Source organism: Protopterus annectens, chromosome 9.part0 (genome assembly GCF_019279795.1).
Source record: "Protopterus annectens isolate FY-2018-M chromosome 9.part0, PAN1.0, whole genome shotgun sequence".
Classification (NCBI taxonomy): domain Eukaryota; kingdom Metazoa; phylum Chordata; order Ceratodontiformes; family Protopteridae; genus Protopterus; species Protopterus annectens.
The window spans coordinates 19,839,125-19,852,062 of NC_056743.1; the positions used below are offsets into that span (position 1 = coordinate 19,839,125).

At 45.4% G+C, this 12,938-nt stretch overlaps 1 protein-coding gene across 1 annotated transcript in view; it reads right to left on the reverse strand.

Moving 5' to 3' along the window:
* The window catches only part of CKAP5 (cytoskeleton associated protein 5), a 4,315,141-nt gene that overhangs the window by 3,068,480 nt on the left and 1,233,723 nt on the right, over positions 1–12,938 (reverse strand). The gene's annotated exons all lie outside the window — the stretch shown is intronic.

Genomic DNA, 12,938 nt, shown 5'->3' on the forward strand with positions numbered 1-12,938 from the left:
ATAAACTGTCATTGTTGTCCAACTGAAAGAGTGCGTCCACTCTCCAGGCCTGTGGATGAAAGGTCCTTGAGCAGAATTTTGCCAATTGGTGATTTTTGTGGGAGGCAAAGAGATCTATGTCTGGCCTTCCCCATGCTTGAATTATCTCTGTAAAAACTTGAGGATGCAACTTCCATTCGTGTGGATCTGTCATATTTCTGCTTAGGTTGTCTGCCAGCGTGTTTTCCTTGCCTGGCAAGTACTGTGCTTGAAGCTCGATTTGTAATTCCAGAGCCATGTTCCAAAGAGACATGGCCAGCCTGCATTGGGGGTAAGAATGGGTTCCTCCCTGTTTATGTACCACATTACTGTGGTGTTGTCTGTCCTTATCAATAGTTGACCTGGATGCAGGTGGTCTTTGAAAGCCATAATAGCATTTATTACTGCTAGCATTTCCTTTTGATTGATGTGTAGGTGCTTTTCTTTTTGGGACTATTTGCCCTGAATGCACCGATCTGTCATGTGCGGGGCGTAGTCCGAGGCGTCTGTTGTGATGACTTGATTTGCTTGAGGCTTGCAGAATGGGAGACCTGTGCTTCTTTGGCATGTTTGAGCCCACCACAGAAATTCCTTTTGATGACATGGAATCAGTGGTATTGTTTCCAAACTGTGGCTGTGTTGAGACCATAGGTTTGTCAGGTACCAGTGAAGTTTCCTCATATGCAGCTTTGCACATGGGATTAGTAGGATGCAAGATGCCATGAATCCCAGAGCCTGCAGGATTTTCCTTGCAGTCAGCCTGGTGAAATTTGCTAGTTTTCTGAAGTATTGAGTTAGTTGCCCCTGTTTCTCTGGCGTGAGGTAGGCCATCTGGGTGTTTGTGTCCAAGTTGGTACCCAGGAAAATTATTGTTTGAGAGGGTATTAGCCTTGATTTCTTTTTGTTGACTGTGTATCCCAGAGAATTCAACAACATTATTACAAAAGCCAGATGTTTCAGAAGTATGTGCTTGCTGTCCGCTTGGATCAGGCAGTCGTCCAAATATGGGTAATATTTGTATCCCTTGAAGTCTGCAGTAGGCAATTACTGATGTCAGGCATTTCGTGAATACTCTGGACGCAGTAGGTAAGCCAAAGGGCAATGCAGAGAATTGATAATGGGTTGAACCTGCAAGAAATCTGAGGTATCTTCTGCAATCTTGTCTGATTGGGACATGCAGGTATGCCTCCTTGAGGTCCAATGTTACCAGCCATGACTCCTTGCCCAGCATGGGAAGAAGCTGCCGTAATGTGAGCATCTTGAATTTTGGCACGAGTTTAGGATGGATAGGTCCAAAATAGGTCTCCAATCTTTTCCCTTCCTTGGTACCAGGAATAGTCTGGAGTAAAAACCTTGACCTTGTTCTTGTGTAGGTAACCTCTTGAATAGCTTTCATGTCCATGAGATCTGAAATTTGTTTTTGTGCCTCTGCCCTTTGATTGTGTGGCAGGTTTGGCATGCCTCTCATTTTTGGAAGGGTGTGAAAATGGAATCTATAGCCTCTGTTTATAATGTCCAGGATCCATTTGTCTTTTGTGACAATATGCCAATTTTTCGAAAATAATGCCAGTTTTCCACCTAAAGGTGCTGCCATTTGAGCCTTGCTTGGCATACAAAGGGGAAAGTCATTGGGTCTGCTTTCTGAATGGCTGTGAACTATCCTCACCACCTCTTTGTGTAGGAGCTTGCCACTGTCTGCCTCTAAACGATCCTGGAGATTGCCCTCTGCCCCTCGGGCGCCTGTATCTACCTCTCTTTGGGGTCTGTCCGTGGCTGGAAAGGACCAATTTTTGGAAGGCCAATTTCTACTGAAACGTGGAGGTTGTACCTGTAGGAAATATTTCACTGTTTGCACTGATTTAGCCTTTTCCTCCATTTTCTTTAATACCTCCTCAGCTTTAACACCAAATACATCTTTTTGCAGAGGGGCATCTAGTAATTTAGCTTTGACATGATCTGGTAAGATTTGCTCTTGGAGCCAGGCATGTCTACGTATGACTGATCCTGTAACAGCAGCTCTACATGAGGCCTCTAAAGCATCAAAACCATATTGCAAGGTATGTTTACCCACTTGTTCTGCACTATGCATCAAATCCTGCAACTCCAAGTCTGGTTGTTCAGGTTGTGACATTTTGCTTCTCAACTGTGATAACAGAAACTGTTGGTACTTTAACATATGGAACTGGCAGTTTAATGCCCTCATGGTTAAGGTGGCCGAGGTGTATACCTTTTTCCCCCACCCTTCTAAAGCTCTGGAATCTCTCTCTGAAGGTAATGGATTTTTAACAGTGGAGGCCTTAATTCCCTTGGGACCCTGTCAGATGGTTTCTGGGTCACCCGCATGGCTTTTGTATAGGAATTGGTGTGAGTCAGGAACCCGGCAATACTTGTCAGGCTTGACTGGGGCTGGAGGTAGAGAGTCTGGGTTAAGGCAGGCCTCCGAATACACATCATCAAGAATGTCTAAGACAGGAGGTATAGCCAGAGGCCTGTGCTGAGGGAGCAAGAGAAAATCCCTAAGCCTTTTCTTGGAGTCTGAGTACTCTTGGCCTTCCCAGTGGAAGTGTTCCCTCAAGGTATGCAAGGTTTCCCCAAGAGTCATCCTCAGGAGGGGAGAGAGGGAATGGACTCCTCTGCATCAGAATCTTCAAAAGGGGAGTATGAATGTTCCTGGTCATCAGAATGCTCTGAAATAATGGAGACCTGGTCCGAGGAGGGGGATTCTTCCTCCACTCTGGGCCTTTTGTCCGGGGGGGTTTGAGAACCCCTGACAACAGTAATCAAATCCTCAGCCATTTTGAGCATCTACATTTTAGGCATGGGGCCCTGAGAAGGGCCCTGTGGAGCTAGTCTCTTAGAATGCATGGCTGCTTTAGACTTAGTGAAAGCCTTGATGGAAAAAGAAGAGGAAGGCCTGAAGACACCTTGAGAGGTGGCAGACCTGTCTAAACTCAGAGTTTCCTCGCCAAGAGTGGCTTCGGTATCTGTAGTCGGGGTGTGGGCCGAAGAGCCTGCGACCTCGGGTACAGTAGACACCGCCAATGAAGTGTTGTCGGTAGTCAGGGGCTGCGTAGACGCCTCACTGAGAACCGGACCACCTGTAGTCGGCTTTGGCGTGGTGTCGGTAGAAGCCGCGGACCTCGTATGTCGGTCCTTATCTTTGCGTCTTTTACTCAAAACTGGTGTTGGAGTATCCGATGACAATGTAATTAAATTTTTTGCCAAAATAGCGTTGGGCGAACTCCGCCCGACGTTTAATGGTGCGTCTGTTGAATGTAGCACAAAAACGACAGGCCGAGACGTCGTGGTCTGGACCTAAGCAAGGAATGCAGAGGGAATGAAAATCCTTATGCGGTATTTGCGTCCCACATGAAATGCAATTATTAACTTTGTCTGACATCGGTCTGAGGCAAGAAAAGTTTCCCCAAAGGGGTACTTAGCTTTCAAGAAGACTTCGGTTGCAAAATATTCGTAATCTCAGCAGCTGGCTGACCGGCACTTGCGAACTGCTTCTGCTTCGGGCACCGCGGAGCAAGAAAGACTGAAGAAAATGGCGTCGGCTGGTTCTTTTATACCCCTGTCACACTGACGTCAGGGAAGAAGCGACGACAACCGACGCCGGACCTAGACTTTGGAATTCGGCAGACCGAGGACCCGCCTGACGGCAGGAAAATCCATCTGTTACGACTGCAGCTGTATGCACGATGAACATCAGAGACTGATGTTTAGGAAGGAATGCAGGAAGAATAAATCGGTTACATTGTGACAGAATGCATCCTATGTTCACAGGAACACTGTATATGGTCAAGGACTCAGTCTCTAGGCTGACCACCTCATATGTTACATGTGATGAGGCCCTACAGAAGTCAGAAAGTGAATTCTCTCAGAGACTATACAAATAGAGAACTTTCTGAGAGCTGCAAGAGTCAAGTCACAGACATGGTAAGGGGAAACCTTTCTTTGAGAGAGATATGAATGAATTTAAAACCACCACATTAAGTGTTACAGCTTACTGGGCAAGATGCAAGGATGGTTATTCCCTATTCAAACACCAACAGAAAAATACATATCACTAAAAATTAGGAGATTTTAACTGCTGATGAGAATTGGAGCTATTGTTGGTGTTAAACCAAAATACATACACAGAAATACTAAATCTTTGAAAAGACTTGTGTTATGAGAGGAACAATCAAATTAAGTTAGTCGAATCGAAAAGGGACTGTTCCGTGTAGAAATTGCAATCATTGTAGTTATATGCTGAATGGAGATACTTTTGAGCATACAACGACACACAAGACTGAGATTTGATAATTATGCTGACTGCAATTCACAAGATTTAGTGCATTTAGCCATTTGCAGCAGATGGCCATGCTTCTATGAAGGGAAAGTCAATAAAACCCTACGAAAGAAATTAAGGGAACCTTTGTGGTGAATAAGGAAGATGAGAAACTGTGAAGCCTGCCAGCCTAGCCAGATAGAATTAATTCTGTCATTTGTAAATATGAATGTAAACTACAAGCTTGTTGTCTTAAATGTGAAGAATACTGTTACATGTGGAACTGGAAATATATGTGACAACAGTGCATTCTACTGATCAAAGTAAAGCCTGTGGTGACCCTCTGATGTAGACAGTGGTGCAGAGGGATCTAGATGAAGAAAATCTTTCTACTGTTTTAACCAAGAGTTAAATTGCTAGATGTAAACATGCAAATGTACTTTTATTGCTCTGTTTCCTGACCAGCTGCAAGATAACAAAAAGGAGATGTTAAAAATGTAAATGTAGTTAATGTGTAGCCTGGGAACTCCAGGAAGGGTGAAGAATGATGTCATGTTTAGCAGAAGTGCAGTTTCAATTTAAACAGTGAGAAACAGAGATTGAGCATTTTTGTCTTGATCATCCAACTAACAACATTCTGCCTGTTGTCTTATATAAGTTATCTAAGACTTGTGTTTTCTTTTAGGGATAGCCAGAACTAGAAAGACTAGACAGTTTTTCTGTGATGTCAGAAAGTACAGTTGTGTACACTTACCATAAATGCAGATGTTAGAGTGTATTCACTGTTGCAGTCATCATATTTGTGTTATCTGCCTGCAAGTAGCCCTCAGCCGGCCTGAATATCAGAGTCGTCGGATGCGGTCTCTACTTCCATGACGTCAGGTCGTCAGTGGTATAAAACATGCAGCAGACGCCATTTCATCAGTTTTTCTTGCCTCAGATGTCAGGTGCCCCCACAATAGGAAGCAATTATACAGTATGGTACACCCCCCAGCAAAAAGCGAACACACCAGAAAAAATGAATATACCAAACAAGAAGGAAAGGTAGAGCCAAGAGAAGTCAGGCGGCGGGAGGGTAAAGTACAGTTTTGTACCTACCATAAATGTAGATGTCCGAACTGGATAGCATCTGCAGTCATAACAAGTGGGTTGTCCTGTCGTCAGGCAGCCCTGCAGTCGGCCGGATTCCAAAGTCCGGGTCCGGCTTCGGCTGATGTCGCACTCCACCCGACGTCATCTCTGTTGGTCTTCGGGTATAAAAGCATCAGCCGACGCCATTTTCCTCAGTGTTTCTTGCCCCAGATGCCAGTAGCCCTCTTGCAGGCTAAAATTTGGATAGATGCCAATGTTTCCAAATAGATAGAGGTAAACACAACAATAAGCATGTATGTACATATATACAAACAAATACACCATAAAGACTCCCCAACAGCTAGCTATTAGGAGGGTAAACACCCTAGGAGTACCACAGAGGGAAGGAGGGAGGGTAATCCTGACTGCAGATGCTATCCAGTTCGGACATCTACATTTATGGTAGGTACAAAACTGTACTATGTCCTTCATGGATGCATCTGCAGTCGTAAAATGGGTAGAATACCATAGCCAACTAGGGAGGAGGATAAAAGTAGATTATGGTGTGTTTAGGATCCCTTGCAGTACAGCAGTGGCAAACCCTGCTCGGGATCTGGAATATAGAGGCAAATTATAATGCTTGGCAAATGTATGCACGGAGGTCCAAGTAGCCGCCTCAATAATGTCTTTGGTTGCCACTCCTCGTAAGAAGGCTGTGGTAGTGGCTGTTGCCCTTGTAGAATGAGGTCTTATGTTCTGTGGAATTGGTTTTCCATGGAAGGAGTAACAGTATCGTATGCAATTTCCTATCCATTTGGAGATTTGTCTGCTTGGAAATAGCTTTTCCTTCCCTTCCTGTTGCATAGGCTACAAAAAGTTGGTCAGTCTTTCTGCTATTTTTTGTTCTGTCCAAGTAGTAGCGTAGCTGTCTATGTACATCCAAGGTATGCAGTATTCTTTCCCCTCTGTTTTGTGGGTTGGGAAAGAAGGTAGGTAGGTGGATTGCCTGGTTTAAAGACACTCTGGATACCACCTTGGGCATAAATGTAGGATTAGTCCTCATGGACACTATCTTGGTGGAAGATTAGGAAGGGTTGCACTGCCATTAAGGCCTGTAGTTCTGAAACCCTCCTTGCTGAAGTAATTGCCAGTAGGAAAGCAGTTTTCCATGACAGGTGTTGTAGGTCTGCTGTTGCTGCTGGTTCAAAGGGTGATAGTGTCAACTTTTCTAGCACAAAGTTTAAATCCCAAGCTGGTAATGGTGGTTTCCTTGGAGGTTTTACATTCTTGATTCCTCTGAGGAACTGCCTGAGCAAAGGGTGCAAAAACAGGTGGATCAAAGCTGTATTCTGCTGAAATAGCTGATGCATGTATCTTGATGGAGGAGTAGGACAGGCCTGAATGAAGAAGTTCGCCAGATACTCCAGAATGTTAGGCATATCTATGTTTGACACATCTTTTCCTCTTTCCGTACTCCAAATGACAAACCTTTTCCATTTTCCAGCATAGTTCCTTCTTGTTGAAGGTCTGCGTGCTTCAAGAATAATGTCTTTAACTCTTTGGGAAAGTTCTGGATTAGCTGCTGCTATGTGATGTTCCATGCAGTCAGTTGCAGCGTTTTTAGGTTTGGATGTATGATGCTGTAGTTGTTCTGAGTTAACATCAAAGGCATCAGGGGTATTGGCCACATATTGTTCGAGACATGCTCTTCAGTAGTGGGTACCAGTGTTGTCTTGGCCAGTTTGGAGCTATCAGGATTATCCTTGGACGTTCTTCCTTGATTTTTAGTAGTACCTTGTGTATCAAAGGAAGAGGTGGGATGCATATGCTGTTAGGCCTTTCCAGTTGGAGAGTGAGTCCACTTTCCATGCTAGTGGGTGGAACGCCCTTGTGCAGAATTTTTGAGCTGGTGATTGAGAGGTGATGCGAATAGGTCTATCTGTGGCATTCCCCATTTCTTTGAGATGGTCTTGAAGATGTCGGTGCAGCTTCCATTCGTGGGCATCCGTGGTTCTGCTTAATATGTCTGCTAGAGTATTGTCTTTCCCCGGTACAAATATTGCCTGTAACTGAATGTTGTAGCTGAGTGCCAGGGTCCACAGCTCCAAGGTCATTCTGCATAGGGGGTATGAATGAGTGCCTCCCTGTTTGTTGATGTACCACATGACTGTGGTGTTGTCTGTCCTTATCATCAACTGGCCCTCTTTGAGAAATGGTTTGAACTTTTGGATTGCCAGTTTTACTGCCAACATTTCTTTTAGATTGATGTGCAGGTGAAGTTGATCCTGTGTCCACAATCCTTGCACGCATTTGTCCAGCATGTGGGCCCCCTATCCTAGGTCTGAAGCGTCTGTTGTGATGGTCTGGCTTGGTTGACATCTGCGAAAGGGTAGGCCTGGGTTTGACTGGCATGCCTGAGCCCACCATAGGAACTCCTGTTTTAAGCATGGAATTAGTGGGATTTCTGTTTCTAGACTGTGTCTGTGTTGGGACCATAAATTCTTTAGGTACCACTGTAGTTTCCTCATATGTAGTCTGGCAAATGGGACCAAGATTATGCATGATGCCATGAAGCCCAAGGCCTGCAGAACATTTCTTGCTGTTAACTTGTTCAGTTTTGTTAGTGCCAAGAAGTAAAGAGGAAGTTCTTTTTGTTTTTCTGCAGTCAGGAATGCCATTTGTTGTACTGTGTCCAATTCAGCAAGAATGTCCTTGTTTGGGATGGTATCAGCCTTGACTTTTGTAAATTGACTGTGTATCCCAGTCCTTGTAGCAAGTAAATGACCCTTTGTAAATCTGTTGTCAGCTTGCTTTTGTTGTCCCTTGTAGCAGGCAGTCGTCCAGGTATGGGTAAATTTGAATTCCCTGTAGTCTGCAATGGCGATTACTGATGCCAGGCATTTTGTGAATACTCTGGGGCAGTAGATAAGCCAAAGGGCAATGCTGAGAATTGATAGTGCTCTGATCCTGCAAGAAATCTGAGGTATCTTCTGCAGATTGGTCGAATGGGGACGTGCAGGTATGCCTCCTTGAGATCTAGAGTTACCAGCCAAGACTCCTTGCCCAGCATGGGAAGAAGTTGCTGTAGGGTCAGCATTTTGAATTTTGGGACAATGATGTATGTATTTAAGGTGGACAGGTCGAGAATTGGTCTCCAACTTTTTTCCTTTCTTGGAACTAGGAATAGTCTGGAATAGAACCCCTTTCCTTGTTCTGCTGTTGGCACTCTTTCCACAGCTCTCATGTTTGCTAACTCCATTATCTGGCGTAGAGCCTCTGTTTTTTGATTTGGAGGTAGATTTGGCATTCCTCTTTTGACTGGTAAAGTGTGGAAGTGAAACCGGTAACCTTGATCTATGATTTGTAAAACCCACTTGTCTTTTGTTATGTAGTGCCAGTTCTTTGAAAATAAGGTTAACTTTCCGCCTAGAGGAGCTGCGATTTGTTCCCTGGTAGGCGGATTTAGGATTAAGTCACTGTGGTTGTGCTGATGTAGTGGCAGTGGCTGTGTCTGTGCCTCTGTTGTTACCTTGCCACTGTCGTCCTCTGTAGGCACCTCCTCTGGATTGGTTTCTGCCTCTGGAACGTCTATTCCTGCCCCTTTGAAATTTTGTGGAGTCAGGAAAGGACCAATTTTTGGCAGGCCAGTTCCTGCTAAACCTTGGGGGTTGAACCTGCAAGAAATCTTTAACAGTTTGAACAGATTTTGCCTTTTCTTCCATTTTCTTCATAACCTGCTGGGCAGGTGTACCAAACAAACTTGTCTTGTCCATAGGAGCATCTAGCAACTTAGCTTTAACATGATCCGGTAAAGCTTGTTCCTTTAGCCATGCATGCCTTCTTATCACTGTGCCTGTCATGGCTGATCTAAATGAAGCCTCCAGTGCATCATAGCCACATTTTAAGGAATGGTTGCTAACCTGTTGTATGTTATTTACCATCTCTAATACATATTTCTTATCAAGAGATTCATCAGTGGTTAGTTTTTAGTTAACTGATCAAGCATAAACTCTTGGTATTGTATCATGTGAAGCTGACAGTTTAAAGCTCTAGCTGAGAGAGTAGCTGAAGTGTAGACCTTTTACCCCATCTGTCTAATGACCTTGCTTCCCTTTCAGAAGGAATAGGGTTTTAGCTGTGGTCGCTACTGCCTTGGGACCCTGGGATATAGTTTCTGGGTCTGCAAGTGGGGCCTTGTAAAGGTGGTGATGAGTATCTGGCACCCTGTAAAATCTGTCTGGTTTGGCAGGGGCTGGGGGTAAGAATCTGGAGCGGAGCAAACATCATTGAAAGCATCATCCACCACAGAGAGAACAGGAGGAATAGCTAAGGGCCTGTGCTGTGGGAGGTGCAGAAAGGTCCTAAGTCTTTTCTGGAGTCTGAAAAATCCTGTTGCTGCCATTGGAACTGTTCTCATGGCATGCAAGGTTTCCCCAAAGGAGAATTCTTCTGGTGGGGAAGCAGCTGGAATGGATTCTTCAGCATCAGAATCTTCAAAATTGGAGAAGGGAGCCTCTGGCTGGTCAGTTATGTCTGATTCATCAGCAGAATCATCAGAAGACACTGGCTCAGGGGCTCTGCCCTAGGTCTCTTCTCTGGGGCTGAGAGGCCCTGTCTGGGTGAGATTGAGATCCTCTAATTAAAGAAATTAAATCTTCTGCCAAAGAAAGCATTTGAGAACTAGAAGAGGGCCTGGATGTGGGGGTTTAACAGGCACTGTTTTAGTAGTCTTGGCTGCTTTAGCCCTGGCGAAGGCCTTAATGGACATGGCTGCTGGAGGCCTAGCAGCACGTGCTGGGGTAGAGACATCCAAGGGGATGGTGTCTGATAAGTCAACCACCGTGGTGGGTAAAATTTCTGAGGTCGATTCAAGAGTTGTAGCAGGGGCGTCATGTGTACGAATAGGTTCATCTGTACTTTGATCAGTTTTCTGTTTCGCGAAACCGAGACACTCATGATTTGCTTTACCGTGGTTTCGCCGAAACCGCGGACCGCGATGTCGGTCTTTATCTTTGCGTTTTTGGTAGATTGGGTAGTCGGAGGATCCGGCGGCATAATGTAGCAAAATCAGAACCGAAAAACTGTTCTGCAAACTCCGACCGAGGCCTAAGCGTTCGTCGGTTGAAAGAGGCACAGGCCGAACAGGCTGCTACGTCGTGGGCTGGGCCTAAACAAGGCAGACAGTAAGAGTGGAAATCTTTATGAGGTATTTGTTTCCCACAGGTTAAACAATTGTTAACTTTTTCTGACATCGGCTGAGGCAAGAAAGAGTCCCCACGGGTACTTAGCTTTAGAAGTCTTCAAGTAGTATTGGTAGAAGTAATCTCTGGATCCGACCGACCGGCACTTGCGAACAGCTTCTGCTTCGCCGCGGCAAGAAAGACTGAGGAAAATGGCGTCGGCTGATGCTTTTATACCCGAAGACCAACAGAGATGACGTCGGGTGGAGTGCGACATCAGCCGAAGCCGGACCCGGACTTTGGAATCCGGCCGACTGCAGGGCTGCCTGACGACAGGACAACCCACTTGTTATGACTGCAGATGCATCCATGAAGGATATCCAGGACTGCAACAGTGAATACACTCAAAACTTCTACATTTATGGTAAGTGTACACAACTGTACTATGTTCTTCATGTTTCACTGTTGCAGTCATCAAATTTGGGTTGATTCCAAAAGCTAAGGAAGGGAGGAGGAAGTTAGAGTATTAAGGCCAGCTATTAAGCCCTGCAAGACTGCAGTGGCAAATCCAGCTCTGGATTTAGAAGAGATAGGCATGTGGTAATGCTTGGTGAAGGTATGTACAGAGCTCCAGGTAGCAGCTTCTAAGATGTCACTGGTAGGAACTCCTCTGAGAAAAGCCGCAGAGGCAGATGCAGCCCTGGTGTAATGTGATCTTATCCCCTGTGAGGCAGGTTTTCCATGGTGCTTGTAGCAGAAATTAATGCAATGGGCTATCCATTTGGAAATGATTTGCTTTGAAATGGCCTTTCCCTCTGCCCCTGCAGCAAAACCAACTAGCAGCTGTTCAGATTTTCTGAGAGGCTTAGTACTGTCCAAATAAAATCTAAGCTATCTGTGCATGTTCAGATAGAGTGCAGTATTCGTTCCCCTTTGTTTTGTGGATTAGGGAAAAAAGTAGGCAAATTAATGGACTGATTTAGGGCCACACTAGAAACCACCTTGGGCATAAAGGAAGGATTAGTTCTGAGGGAAACCCTAGCGGCATGGAAGATAATGAAGGGTTCCACTGCCATGTGGGCCTGTAATTCAGACACTCTTCTTGCTGAAGTGGTGGCCAGAAGGAAGGCTGTTTTCCAAAAAAGGAATTTCAACTCTGCTGTTGTAGCTGGCTCAAGGGGGGAGTGAGCTTTTCCAACACAAAGTTAAGGTCCCAGGCTGGACTGGGAGCTCTCCTGGAGGATCTTAAATTTTTTGCCCCTCTAAGGAATTGTTTTAGCAAGGGGTGAGAGAAGAGGGATGGGCTCAGTATTATAATGAGTGTTGAAATGGCAGAGGCATGAATTTTAATTGACAAGGATGTAGAATATGAGGTAAGCTGGGCACCGTTGTGCCCATCCCGAGCCTGGCTCCAGGAACAGTATCTTTTCCACTTTTCAGCATAGGATTTTCTAGTACTAGGCCCTCCTTGCCTCCAGAATGACATCCAGCACCTGCTTACTGAGGGATGCTAGAGGAGAGCTCAAGGAATTAGCCAGGCTGCAAGGTTCAGGGTTTGAAGTTGAGGGTGCAGAATCTGGCCCGCCTGCTGGAAGAGCAGGGATGGAGTCTGAGGCAGGTGCCATGGTTGCAGCAGAGCCATACTGCGAAAGAGAGGGGTACCAGTGCTGGTGTGGTCAGTCTGGTGCAATTGTCCTTGGCTTTTCCTGTTTGTTCTTTAGTAGAACCTTTGAGAGGAGAGGCAGAGGGGGAAAGGCATAAACAGAGAGACTTTCCCAGGTAAAGGACAGGTCATTCACTTTCCAAGATTGACTGTGGGGAGTTCTTGTGCAGAATTTATTCAACTGGCAGTTCTGAGTGGAGGCAAACAGGTCTACCTCTGGAATCCCCTATTTGTTCCTCAAGAGGTTGAATATTTTGGGTTCTAGTTTCCATTCGTGTGGGACCATGAGATTTCTGCTCAAGTCATCTGCCATTGAATTTAGTTTGCCTGGCAAGAACTGAGCTTGTAGGTGTACTTGGTAGCTCAAGGCTGTGTTCCACAGAGCCATGGCTAGACTGCAGAGAGGGTACGAGTGGGATACACACTGCTTGTGTACCACATTAACTGTGTTGTCTGTCTTTACCGATAGTTGTCCTAGAAGAATACGGTCTTTGAAGGCTGTCAGAGCATTCTGTACAGCTATTTCTTTTTGATTGATATGCAGGTGCAACCCTCTCAGGTTCAGTTTGCCCTGAATGCACTGCCCTTCCATGTGAGCCCCCCATGCATAGTCTGATGTGTCTGTTAGGGTTTGGCCAGCAGGGGATAGAGGGAAAGGGAGTCCCTTGTTGTGGTAGCAGGCCTCTGCCCACCAAAGGAACTGTCTTCATACAAGGAATGATCGAAATCA